Here is a 12750-nt window from a genome sequence, read left to right on the forward strand (position 1 = left end):
AATGCCTCAATGGCATTAGCGCGTGACTTTTGTAAGGAAACAACCCATGGGGCATTTTGGTTTGTACACATTTTCTATTTTTGGAATATGTATTCGTTCCCGAAAAAGGCTAGAGTAATTGCCCCGCATATATCCTAGGCCTAGGAACTACAATTTTATGCAAAAAGAACACAAGAGGAGGTGCATATTGGGTAAAGTTACCCTTTTTGGCCAGCAATCAGCTATGGGCCATGCTACAATAATTTCCCTACGCCTAGATGTTTAGGAATTTTGCTCGTCATGAATGTGTTGGTTTAGAATAGGTAGCAAAATACCTTTGGCAATTTACACTTTGGGTGTGATAGCAAAATACTTGGATGTATGTACATATAATTTTTGGTAGTCAAAATGTCTCACAAAAAAAAAAAATAAATAAATAAATAAATAAATATAAATATGTTGCATGTTATGTAAAGAAAATACATTACAAAAAGAATATATACCTTTTAATACAATTTTAGTCAGCAAAGGAAAATATACTTGAATTTGCATGCGGCTTTAGGTAGCAAAAACTTGAAAAGAGCATGAAATGTAGCACTTTATTGTGTAGATAGTCAATATTCATCATGAAGTTTGTGTATGTATAGGTATTAGAAATACTAAGATGTGCACATGTGCAATTTTTGGTACCCCAAAATGCTTTGAGTATGCATGTATGTAAATTTAGCCAAGGAGATGTGTGTGATGTAAGTAACAAATACACCTTGGAAGTACATGTAAATAATCTAGGTAACGAAGCTGCCTTGATTGTATATGGGTGCATTTTTCTTAGTTAAAAGAATGTCTTGTGCAAGCGAACGTTCGTAAGGAAATATGCGCATAGGCTTGCTCTAAATTTACATTGATGTTTATGGGAAGAAGTTGTATGCCATTTTTGTTTTAAGAGTAGGGTCCCACTGGTAAAACTAACTTTCCAAATGTTTGCCTTCGCAGGAAATGGCCCCAAGGAAGCTTGCCTCAAAGAGGTCCAGGAAGGACAAGGCAACCGAAGGAACTAGTTCCGCTCCGAAGTATGACAGTCACCGCTTTAGGAGCGCTGTACACCAGCAGCGCTTCGAGGCCATCAAGGGATGGTCGTTTCTCCGGGAGCGACCCGTCCAGCTCAGGGACGACGAATATACTGATTTCCAGGAGGAAATAGGGCGCCGGCGGTGGGCATCACTGGTTACTCCCATGGCCAAGTTTGACCCAGAAATAGTTCTTGAGTTTTATGCCAATGCTTGGCCAACAGAGGAGGGTGTGCGTGACATGAGATCCTGGGTAAGGGGTCAGTGGATCCCGTTTGATGCCGACGCTATCGGCCAACTCCTAGGATATCCGTTGGTGTTGGAAGAGGGCCAGGAATGTGAGTATGGCCAGAGGAGGAACCGGTCTGATGGGTTCGATGAGGAGGCCATCGCCCAGCTGCTATGTATACCGGGGCAGGATTTTGGCCGAATTGCTGCAGGGAGGCGAGTGCGAATCATGCGCACCAACATGACCACCCTGACCCAGATATGGATGACGTTGCTCCTCAGCAACATCCTGCCCACCGATCATAATTCCGACCTTCCCATGCCGAAGTGTCAACTGGTGTACGCCATCCTGACACGGATGAGCATCCATGTGGCTCAGTTGATCGCTGATGCCATCTATATTTTTGCAGGTATGGCACCTACTAGGCACCCTTTGGACCCAGACAAGTCCAACAGGGCCCTGGGATTCCCCGCACTGATCACAGGACTCTGCCAGTCGTTCGGAGTCCCCGTTGCACCTACCAAGGTGATTCGGCCGCCCATCACCCGGGCTTTTATTGAGAAGTACTGTACCCAGAGACAGGCTCAGGGTGATGCTCCACAGGCCACAGGCGCGCCACCACCACCTCATCAGGCTGGCCAGGCTGGGGCATTTGACATGGAGCAGTATTTACGGCATTTGGTTCGCCAGCAGGCGGCCAACCACCGAGCACATGTACGGACCCATGATTGTCTGTACCAGATGAGCCTTAGCATGCAGAGCCAGGGCTTCGCTTCTTCTTCATGCCCTACTCCAGACCAGTTCAGGGCAGAGGTTGCATGGCCTGGAGATTGGCCCGAGGCCCAAGCAGGAGAGGCACCCCCAGAAGCTCCCGACGATGGAGAAGAGGCCCACGAGGATGAGGAGATGGCCGATTTGCTTGACTTCTTGGGAGGGAGTGGAGATACGTGACTGGGAGATCCCCAGATTCATGTTTTCTTTCATATTTATTTTGTCATTTTTATTCTATGTTATTGTTTGGACTTGAGAGACTAATGTTTGTTTTTGTTGTTTCGATTGTCATTTGTACAGCGCATACATTTTTGTTTAGATTGTTGCGTTAGTGTTTATATATCATTACTATTGATGATGTTTGAAATTCTGGAACCGTGTAGAGTTCTTCGTTTAGGAACATCGTCCAAAAAATATGTGTAAAATAAACAAAAAAAATCATGATAAAAATAAAAATAGAAAAGAAAAAATGAAATGAATGAAATGGAAAAGAGAACAAAAAGGAAAAGAAGAAAGCAAGTAAGGAAAAAGGTGGAAAAAGAGAAAATAAGTTGTCTAGCTAAAAACCGACATGCTTTTGAAAAGAGACGATTTCCAACTTTTCTTTGAAAAAATTCATTCATTGATCATAACCGATTTTTGAAGAAAAAACGTGTCTACACCTGAAGGGTGAATGCTGTGAAGATTTTCCCAGACGCCCAAAATGGACTCGGATGAATGCACAAATTGATAAAAGAACATATTTTGGAAACGTTGGGTTGACTAAAATAGAGGAAATGAATCCTGAGCCCTAGCATCACATGACCATAAAAATTTGACACTTGAGTGTCCGCATAGGTGCATGCATAACCAGTTTTGCATAAAATTTCCAAATCATCATTTTTGCATTTGTGTCATGGAAATAATGTGGGGCATCCCTTTTTATCCTTGGACCAAACCAAACCCTGACATGTATCATGTCTAGCCATTCTACAAGTCTTGAGCCAAGATCCTGACTCACCATAAACCTTGACTCAGGGTGAGAATGTCAATCCTTACCCTCGGAAGCAAAAAAGAATAGAAGGGAAATTTCCAATCAAAGAGTGGGAGAAAGAGAAAAAAGAAAAGAAAGGAAATTCCCAATCAAAGAGTGGGAGAAAGAAAAAAAGAAAAGAAAGAAAATTCCCAATCAAGGAATGGGAGAAAGTAAAAAAGAAGGAAGCTCCTGGTCAAAGAAACCAGAAGAAATGTGCAGAGAGGTCTTTGGACCAGACAATATCTGAACAGTACAGAATTGTCACCAAATGAACAAAAAAGAAGGAAAGGAAACCACGACCTAAAATGGTCTTCTCCCTTTAATTGCCAACCAAAATCAGTGCGCTAGCGACTTTTTCGCCCCACACTAAACAAAAACAGAAAAGGAAAAGCCAACAAAAAATCAAAAGCCAAAAACACACAAAAGCCGAAAAAAAAAACCACCAAAAGAACCCATTCCCAAGGGAAGTCCTATTTGATCCATGATCACGCATGTAATTTTTGATTTAATAGGAAATAATTTGCAAAGTCAAGTCATGACATATCTATGGTTCGGAATTAGGATGAAACACTTACCTGTGCGAAATTGATACACTTTGAGTGGATTTCTTCTATTTTTGTCGAACCCAGTGTTTCCTCTAAATGGTCATTTAGAAACAAAATGCTAACATCCAAAATCTCATTTATGGTTATGGGAGATTTCATCAGCAGACTCTCCTTCCCCGGTAGACGCATTGTTTTTCACTCAAAAAAGCATATGCTGCTCTAAATCAGTTGGAATATTTGTCTCTTTGCTAAAGCATGTTTGCATTTTAGTGGAGAAAACACCAAGACTTTTTCAAGTCTCACAAGTTATCCAGAACTACGTAGGTCTGAGTTCCTCATTAGAGGATACGTAGGAGCAAGAGCTTCGCTTTTGTCGACCACACCGCCTTTTGTTGCCATGACCCAAGAGCTGGTAGCCCGCGGAGACACCTTACGGTTATCCGCACCTCATCATTCAGTGACCCCAAGTATGATTGATGAGCAGAGGCCAATGTGGTCATCTGCGCCTTTTCCGGAGATGTCAGCATTTTCCGATGGAGACTTTTCAAGTCTCACAAGTTATCCAGAACTACGTAGGTCTGAGTTCCTCATTGGAGGATACGTAGGAGCAAGAGCCTTGCTTTTGTCGGCCGCCCCATAATCTTTGTCATACTGACCCTGAGGTCATGTGACATGCACCCTTGTATCATCCAGAGGCGGCGGGCCCGATGATACGCGGAGATACCTTACGGTTATCCGCACCCTTTTGTCATCCAGAGGCGGCGGGCCCGATGACAAGCAGAGACCAAGTTTGGTCATTCTGCACCCTTGTATCATCCAGAGGCGGCGGACCCGATGATATGCGAAGATACCTTACGGTTATCCACACCCTTTTGTCATCCAGAGGCGGCGGGCCCGATGACAAGCAGAGACCAAGTTTGGTCATTCTGCCCCCTTGTATCATCCAGAGGCGGCGGGCCCGATGATACGCGGAGATACCTTACGGTTATCCGCACCCTTTTGTCATCCAGAGGCGGCGGGCCCGATGACAAGCAGAGACCAAGTTTGGTCATTCTGCACCCTTGTATCATCCAGAGGCGGCGGGCCCGATGATACGCGGAGATACCTTACGGTTATCCGCACCCTTTTGTCATCCAGAGGCGGCGGGCCCGATGACAAGCAGAGACCAAATTTGGTCATTCTGCACCCTTGTATCATCCAGAGGCGGCGGGCCCGATGATATGCGGAGATACCTTACGATTATCCGCACCCTTTTGTCATCCAGAGGCGGCGGGCCCGATGACAAGCAGAGACCAAGTTTGGTCATTCTGCACCCTTGTATCATCCAGAGGCGGCGGGCCCGATGACAAGCAGAGACCAAATTTGGTCATTCTGCACCCTTGTATCATCCAGAGGCGGCGGGCCCGATGATACGCGGAGATACCTTACGGTTATCCGCACCCTTTTGTCATCCAGAGGCGGCGGGCCCGATGACAAGCAGAGACCAAGTTTGGTCATTCTGCACCTTTGTATCATCCAGAGGCGGCGGGCCCGATGATACGTGGAGATACCTTACAGTTATCCGCACCCTTTTGTCATCCAGAGGCGGCGGGCCCGATGACAAGCAGAGACCACATTTGGTCATTCTGCACCCTTGTATTATCCAGAGGCGGCGGGCCCGATGATACGCGGAGATACCTTACGGTTATCCGCACCCTTTTGTCATCCAGAGGCGGCGGGCCCGATGACCAGCAGAGACCAAATTTGGTCATTCTGCACCCTTGTATCATCCAGAGGCGGCGGGCCGGATGATACGCGGAGATACCTTACGATTATCCGCACCCTTTTGTCATCCAGAGGCGGCGGGCCCGATGACAAGCAGAGACCAAATTTGGTCATTCTGCACCCTTGTATCATCGAGAGGCGGCGGGCCCGATGATACGCGGAGATACCTTACGGTTATCCGCACCCTTTTGTCATCCAGAGGCGGCGGGCCCGATGACAAGCAGAGACCATGTTTGGTCATTCTGCACCCTTGTATCATCCAGAGGCGGCGGGCCCAATGATACGCGGAGATACCTTACGGTTATCCGCACCCTTTTGTCATCCAGAGGCGGTGGGCCCGATGACAAGCAGAGACCAAATTTGGTCATTCTGCACCCTTGTATCATCCAGAGGCGGCGGGCCCGATGATACGTGGAAATACCCGAGTGGTTATCCGTATAAACATTCTTTTGCTATCTGTAAGACAGAACGCTTGATAGCATGCAGAGGCTGACATAGTCTTCTGCACCTTTTGTTCCTCCGGGAACAACAAGTCATTTACATGCGGGATTTCATGGTCACCCGCGACTCTCGTCGACCGAGAGGAGCGAAATTAGTGTCGTACACTAATTTTCGTCCGGGTACCTTTGCTTGATGACATGCGACCTTTCTTTGGTCCTTGTGAGGTGCTTGACACCCATCATTAGGCAATTTGTGAAAATCCGGGAACGACAAGTCATGGTCACCCGCGACTCTCGTCAACCGAGAGGAGCGAAATTAGTGTCATACACTAATTTTCGTCCGGGTACCTTTGCTTGATGACATGCGACCTTTCTTGGTCCTTGTGAGGTGCTTGGCATCCATCATTAGGCAATTTGTGAAATTCTGGGAACAACAAGTCATTTGCATGTGGAGATTTTATGGTCACCCGCGACTCTCGTCAAATCGAGAGGAACGAAATTAGTGTCTTATCTTTACTTTCCTTTTATCTCCAATAAAAGACAAGTAAAGAGGGGCAACTGTCATACCCTAATTTCGTCCGGGGACCTTTGCTTGATGACATGCGACCTTTCTTTGGTCCTTGTGAGGTGCTTGGTACCCATCATTAGGCAATTTGTGAAATTCCAAGACATGCCGGAAAACCAAAAAAAATATTGATGCACAATCCGTAAGTTTTCGTGACACACCGGAAATCCAATGGAAGCATCGTTGCATAATTAAGTGAGGTTCCGTAACATTCCGTAAGTCAAAAAGGGGATGATTATGTAATCCGCAAGGTTCCGTAACATTACGGAAAGAAAACAAGTATCGTTACGAAATTCGTAAGTTTCCGTAACTTTACGAAAAAAGAATCACCAAAAAAAGCAGAGGGGGTGTACTTAGTAAAAATGGGGGTGCAAATAGCACCCAGGCCCACTTGGGCCCTCCAGAATATTCCTCCAGAAGGCTGTTGCTTCTGGAGGAAGCAACCTGGCTCGCCTGGGCGAGCTGGGCGGCAACCACCTCCCCTATTTTGCTATAAATAGGGGAGGAAGTGAAGAAGAAAAGGGTTCAGCCCCTTAGGCACTTCTCTCTCTTTCGAATTTGCTTGGAAAAATTGTTTCCGTGAAGAAAATCTAAGCCGAGGCGCTTCCGAAACGTTTCCGTAACGTTTTCCGTGAGGAATTTCGCAAAGGTTTCAACCGTTCTTCGACGTTCTTCTTTCGTTCTTCATCGTTCTTCGATCTTCAACGGGTAAGTACCTCGAACCAAGCTTTTCGATTCATTCTATGTACCCGTAGTGGTCCACATTGTGTTTCGTGCATTTCTATTCTCGTTTTGTTTACTTTTTATACCCCCTGTTGACGTGCTTAAGCCATTTTACTTAAGTCATTTCTCGCTTAACTTAAAAATGAAATAAATTTCCACCGAACGTTTGAATTGTATTATCCATTAACTTCGGTTAAAATGAATTCCGACCGTTCGGTCGTGCCGTAACCACGTTGGAAATCAAAAAGAGGTAAAATAATAATATAATAATCATAAAACATCTTTTAGTAAAATAAAGTGGAAAATCAATCGGACGTTTTCTCTTTGGGATTTCTCATTCTTAATCGAATTGACTAATAACTAAAGTGAAACTAAGGCTAAAATCAACTCGCCTAGTCAAGCTCGTCCACAAAAATAGGGTTTTGAAGTTTGTCATTTCAATTTCTTACTAAGTAAAATGGATCATTTTTAAGGTCCAACGCCTTAAAATGATCACCACTAAAATAAAAAGAATCACTTGATAAGAAAGAACTACGTAGGTCTGATTTCCTCATCGCAAATTGAGGAATACGTAGGAGCAAAGGGAAACACCCTTGTCGACCACAAAAAGAGAAAAAATATAAAAAGGGTATAAAGGACATAGAAATGTAAAAAGGAACATAAAAAATCAAAGTCATGTTTGCACATTTGATTAAAGGCTGCCGTCCCTTGGGACGGACGTGTGGGGTGCTAATACCTTCCCCGTGCGTAAATACAACTCCCGAACCTTTTCACTAAAAAGTTCGTAGATCGCGTCTTTTCCGGTTTTTCCGACGTTTTCCTCAAATAAACGTTGGTGGCGACTCCGCGCGTATTCCTTTCGTGGAACACGCATCCCGCGAGTCACGTGTCGCCCTCCCGCCGAAGGGTAGGTTGCGACACTAGGTTTTGATTGTACCAACAATATGGCCGAGTACGAGGCATGCGCCCTCGGGGTTCAGGCGACCATTGATTTTGATGTAAAACTACTCAAGGTGTATGGAGACTCAGCTTTGGTGATACGCCAGTTAAAGGGAGAATGGGAAACTAGGGATCCGAAGTTGATACCCTATCAAACTCACATCTTGAGGTTAGCCAAGTACTTTGACGACATTTCCTTCCACCACATACCTCGGAAAGAGAATCAAATGGCTGATGCGTTAGCCACCCTGGCATCAATGTTTCAACTTGCCCCACACGGGGATCTGTCGTACATCGAATTCAAATCTCAAGGCAGGCCGGCATATTGTTATGCAATAGAGGAAGAGCGGGATGGGAAACCGTGGTATTTCGACATCAAGCAGTATGTCAAGAACAAAGAATACCCACCAGGGATTTCTGACAATGACAAAAGGACGTTGAGGAGATTGCCTACTGGTTTCTTTGTAAGTGGTACCATCCTGTACAAACAAAACCACGACATGACCCTCCTACGATGCGTAGATGCCAAAGAGGCGAACTTCATGATTGAGGAGATCCACAAGGGTTCCTTTGGGACACATGTCAATGGGCATGCTATGGCCAGAAAAATCCTTAGGGCCGGTTATTATTGGCTCACTATGGAAAGCGATTGATGCGCTCATGTCAGGAAATGTCATAAATGTCAGGCATATGCGAACAATGTCAATGTTCCGCCACATCCTCTGAATGTTATGTCCGCCCCTTGGCCTTTTTCTATGTGGGGAATAGATGTCATTGGGGCCATCGAACCCAAAGCGTCGAATGGTCACCGCTTCATTCTTGTGGCGATAGATTACTTCACCAAATGGGTCGAAGCAGCTTCTTATACTAATGTCACAAGGAATGTGGTAGTTAGATTCATAAAGAAGGAGTTGATTTGTCGATACGGACTCCCCAGGAAGATCATTACTGACAATGGCACCAATATGAACAATAAGATGATGCAGGAGATGTGCGAAGGCTTCAAGATCCAACATCACAACTCTACCCCTTATCGGCCAAAGATGAATGGGGCTGTAGAGGCTGCAAATAAGAATATTAAGAAGATTGTTCAAAAAATGACAGTGTCATACAAAGATTGGCATGAGATGTTGCCTTTCGCCCTACACGAATATAGAACCTCGGTACGAACTTCTACTGGGGCAACGCCGTATTCCTTGGTTTATGGGATGGAAGCAGTGCTCCCATTTGAGGTAGAGGTTCCTTCTAAGAGGATCATGGCAGAGTCAGGCCTAGAAGAGTCAGAATGGGCTCAAGCACGCTACGACCAACTTAACCTTATTGAAGGTAAGCGTTTGGTCGCCATGAGCCATGGGCGTTTGTATCAACGAAGGATAAAGAACGCATTCGACAAGAAGGTACGCCCGCGCAAGTTCAATGAGGGGGACCTCATGCTGAAGAAGATGTCCCACGCTGTTAAAGATAATCGAGGCAAGTGGGCCCCGAATTATGAAGGACCTTTCGTGGTGAAAAAAGCTTTTTCTGGGGGTGCTCTGATACTCACCCACATGGACGGCGAGGAGTTGCCCTCACCCGTGAACTCCGATGTAGTTAAACGATATTACGCTTGAAATCTGGGGCAATCGAGAGGACCGTTGCATGTTCTTTTAATTCTGAGTTTTTGTTCTTCTTGGTTTCCTCCAGGGATTCCCTTCCTCTGTATTTGTCTCGTTCCTTTAAAAGAAGAAAGATGGGCGAGGTTTTAGTCCTACCTTTGATTTCAAACCTTGTGTTTTAGATTTGTTACAACTTGAGCCCTCTTCGCTCGGTGTATGGGGTGCCCCAAACGCTTATTTAAAATTGAATCTAACCAGCCTTCACTAAAATAAAATCATCGCATTAGAAACATTCATACATGCACATGCACATGCATATCTTGTGATAGCAAGGAGCAGAATTGTCTCAGGCCACGGTCAAAAGTCAAGACAAGTCAATCAACCAAGGTAAGACGATGACCGGTCACGATTGGTCGCATATCATTTGGCTCTTACTTGCAGGTACTTAGGGATGAAAGCGAATGAAGGATAGGATCGCGACCAACAAAGCGCCACCCCTTCCCGGCGCTAAACGAGCAGAGAACGTCGCTGCAAGGCAGCCCAGTATCCTTTGCGTTCGCTGTTTCTTTTACTATTGTTTGTTTTAAATAAGTAATCGACACCTAATTCTAACTTAAGTAGGCTCAAGTTAGGCAAAACGCTAACCCGTAAGAGGGGGGAGACATGGTTAATGCACCCCTAAAAAAAAAAGTAAAAAAGGTACAGGTTAGCTCTCCTGGGCGAGCAACCCCTGTACGAAAATATAAAGGGGTGGAGGGGGAACGTTTTCTTCACCCGAAACTCTTCCCCCTCACTTCAAAAACCCCCAAGCTCACGGGAACTACGAGAACAGCAGCCCCCAAGCTTCCATTGTTGAATTTTTGCTTCCCTTTTCACGCTTTAATTCACTCCCCACAAGTAAGTGCAATTTCCCTTGGTTATTTGGCTCTCCATTGATGTGTTTTGGTGCTTTAGTTGCTCATTTTTTGCAAAATTCGTGAAGGAATTTGCATCTGAATCCATGCTTGATTTCTTGAGTTAAGGATTTGAATGAGAAGGCCTTAGGCCTATGTTGTATTCTGAAGCAATGGGGCATGCCACATTGTCCCCATTCTCTTGCAATTTGTGTCCAAACGTGCGCCCACCAAGTGCTTGGTGAAATGCCCCAATGATATATGAATATGATTTTTGCAAAATTGGGATGGTGGGGCTGTTTTATGTATGTAGAGGCGGCATAGGAAAGTCAAAATAGATGCCCAAATGCAATCCCAAGCTTAGGAACCCAAACTTTTTAAGCTTCAATGCAAGAAAACATACTCATGACTAGGGACCCAAAATTTGGTTTTAGAATTAGAAAAGCATGAAAATAGGGACTTGTTTGTAAGAATTTGGGCTGCCTCATGATTGGTACTTTGCACCTAAGTAACGTGGGAAATGCTTTTCAATGGTGTGTAGATATATGTGTAAATATAAGGGACATGAAATTCCTAGCAAAGTGTGAATGATTGTCTTTCTAAATAAATGGTATGATAGCACGAAATTCCCTTTTAAATGCAAGTGTGTGCATAATGTAAATAGCTTGCCAATATGAATAAATGTGGATGAAACAATAAAATTTTTTTATGATATATATTTCAAACGTATGTAAATAGTTTGTGATAGCAGATGTTTAGGATATAAATTTAGGTGTAAAGTTTGACGCAACACTTTGAGCATGAAAGTGTGTTTTTCTTTTTCAGAATGTATATAGGTGTATGGCAATTAGAATATGTTGGATGTTCTTGTATGTTGACATGAGTAATAGGATATTTTCTACACATGCGCGTGTGCATGAATGGATCATATGAGTTTGGTCTAAATCAGAGGGATTGGCATGACATATTTGCGTTAATATAAGCATTATGTTGTAAAACTAACTTCTAAATGTTTGTTCTCGCAGGAAATGGCCCCGAGGAAACTTGCCTCAAAGAGATCCAGGAAGGATAAAGCGGCCGAAGGAACCAGTTCCGCTCCCGAGTATGACAGTCACCGCTTTAGGAGCGCTGAACACCAGCAGCGCTTCGAGGCCATCAAGGGATGGTCATCTCTCCGGGAGCGACGCGTCCAGCTCAGGGACGATGAGTATACCGATTTCCAGGAGGAGATAGTTCACCGGCGGTGGGCATCACTGGTTACCCCCATGGCCAAGTTCGATCCAGACGTAGTCCTCGAATTTTATGCCAATGCTTGGCCTACAGAGGAGGGCGTGCGAGATATGAGGTCCTGGGTGAGGGATCATTGGATCCCGTTTGATGCAGATGCTATCAGCCAGTTCCTGGGATATCCTTTAGTGCTGGAAGAGGGTCAGGAGTGCGAGTATGGCCAGAGGAGGAATCGGTCCGATGGGTTCAATGAGGAGGCCATCGCCCAGTTGCTATGTATACCGGGGCAAGATTTTGCCCGGACTGCTGTCGGGAGACGGGTGCGGATCATGCGAACCAACATGACCACCCTGACTCGGATCTGGATGACTTTGCTGCTCAGCAACATCCAGCCCAGCGACCATAATTCCGACCTCCCCCTGCCGAAGTGTCAGCTGGTGTATGCCATCCTGACGCGGATGAGTATTCACGTGGCTCAGTTAATCGCTGATGCCATCTATATATTTGCAGGTATGGCGCCTACCAGGCACCCTCTGGACCCGGATAAGTCCAACAGGGCCCTGGGTTTTCCCGCCTTGATCACAGGACTCTGCCAGTCGTTCGGAGTCCCTGTCGCACCTAGCAAGGTAATTCGGCCGCCCATCACCCGAGCTTTTATTGAGAAGTATTGCACGCAGAGACAGGCCCAGGGGAATGCTCCGCAGGCCGCAGACGTGCCGCCACCTCATCAGGCCGGTCCAGCCGGATCGTTTGATACGGAGCATTATTTGCGGCATTTGGTTCGCCAGCAGGCGGCCAACCACCGAGCACATGTACAGACCCATGATTGTCTTTATCAGATGAGTCTCATCCTGCAGAGCCAGGGCTTTACTTCTTTTCTGTGCCCTACTCCGGACCAGTTCAGGGCAGAGGTCGCATGGCCTGGAGATTGGCCTGAGGCTCGGGCAGGAGAGGCACCAGCAGAGGCTCCCGACGAGGCAGATGAGGCCCGCGAGGAC

This window comes from Glycine max, chromosome 15, assembly GCF_000004515.6.
Source record: "Glycine max cultivar Williams 82 chromosome 15, Glycine_max_v4.0, whole genome shotgun sequence".
In the NCBI taxonomy this organism is placed as follows: domain Eukaryota; kingdom Viridiplantae; phylum Streptophyta; class Magnoliopsida; order Fabales; family Fabaceae; genus Glycine; species Glycine max.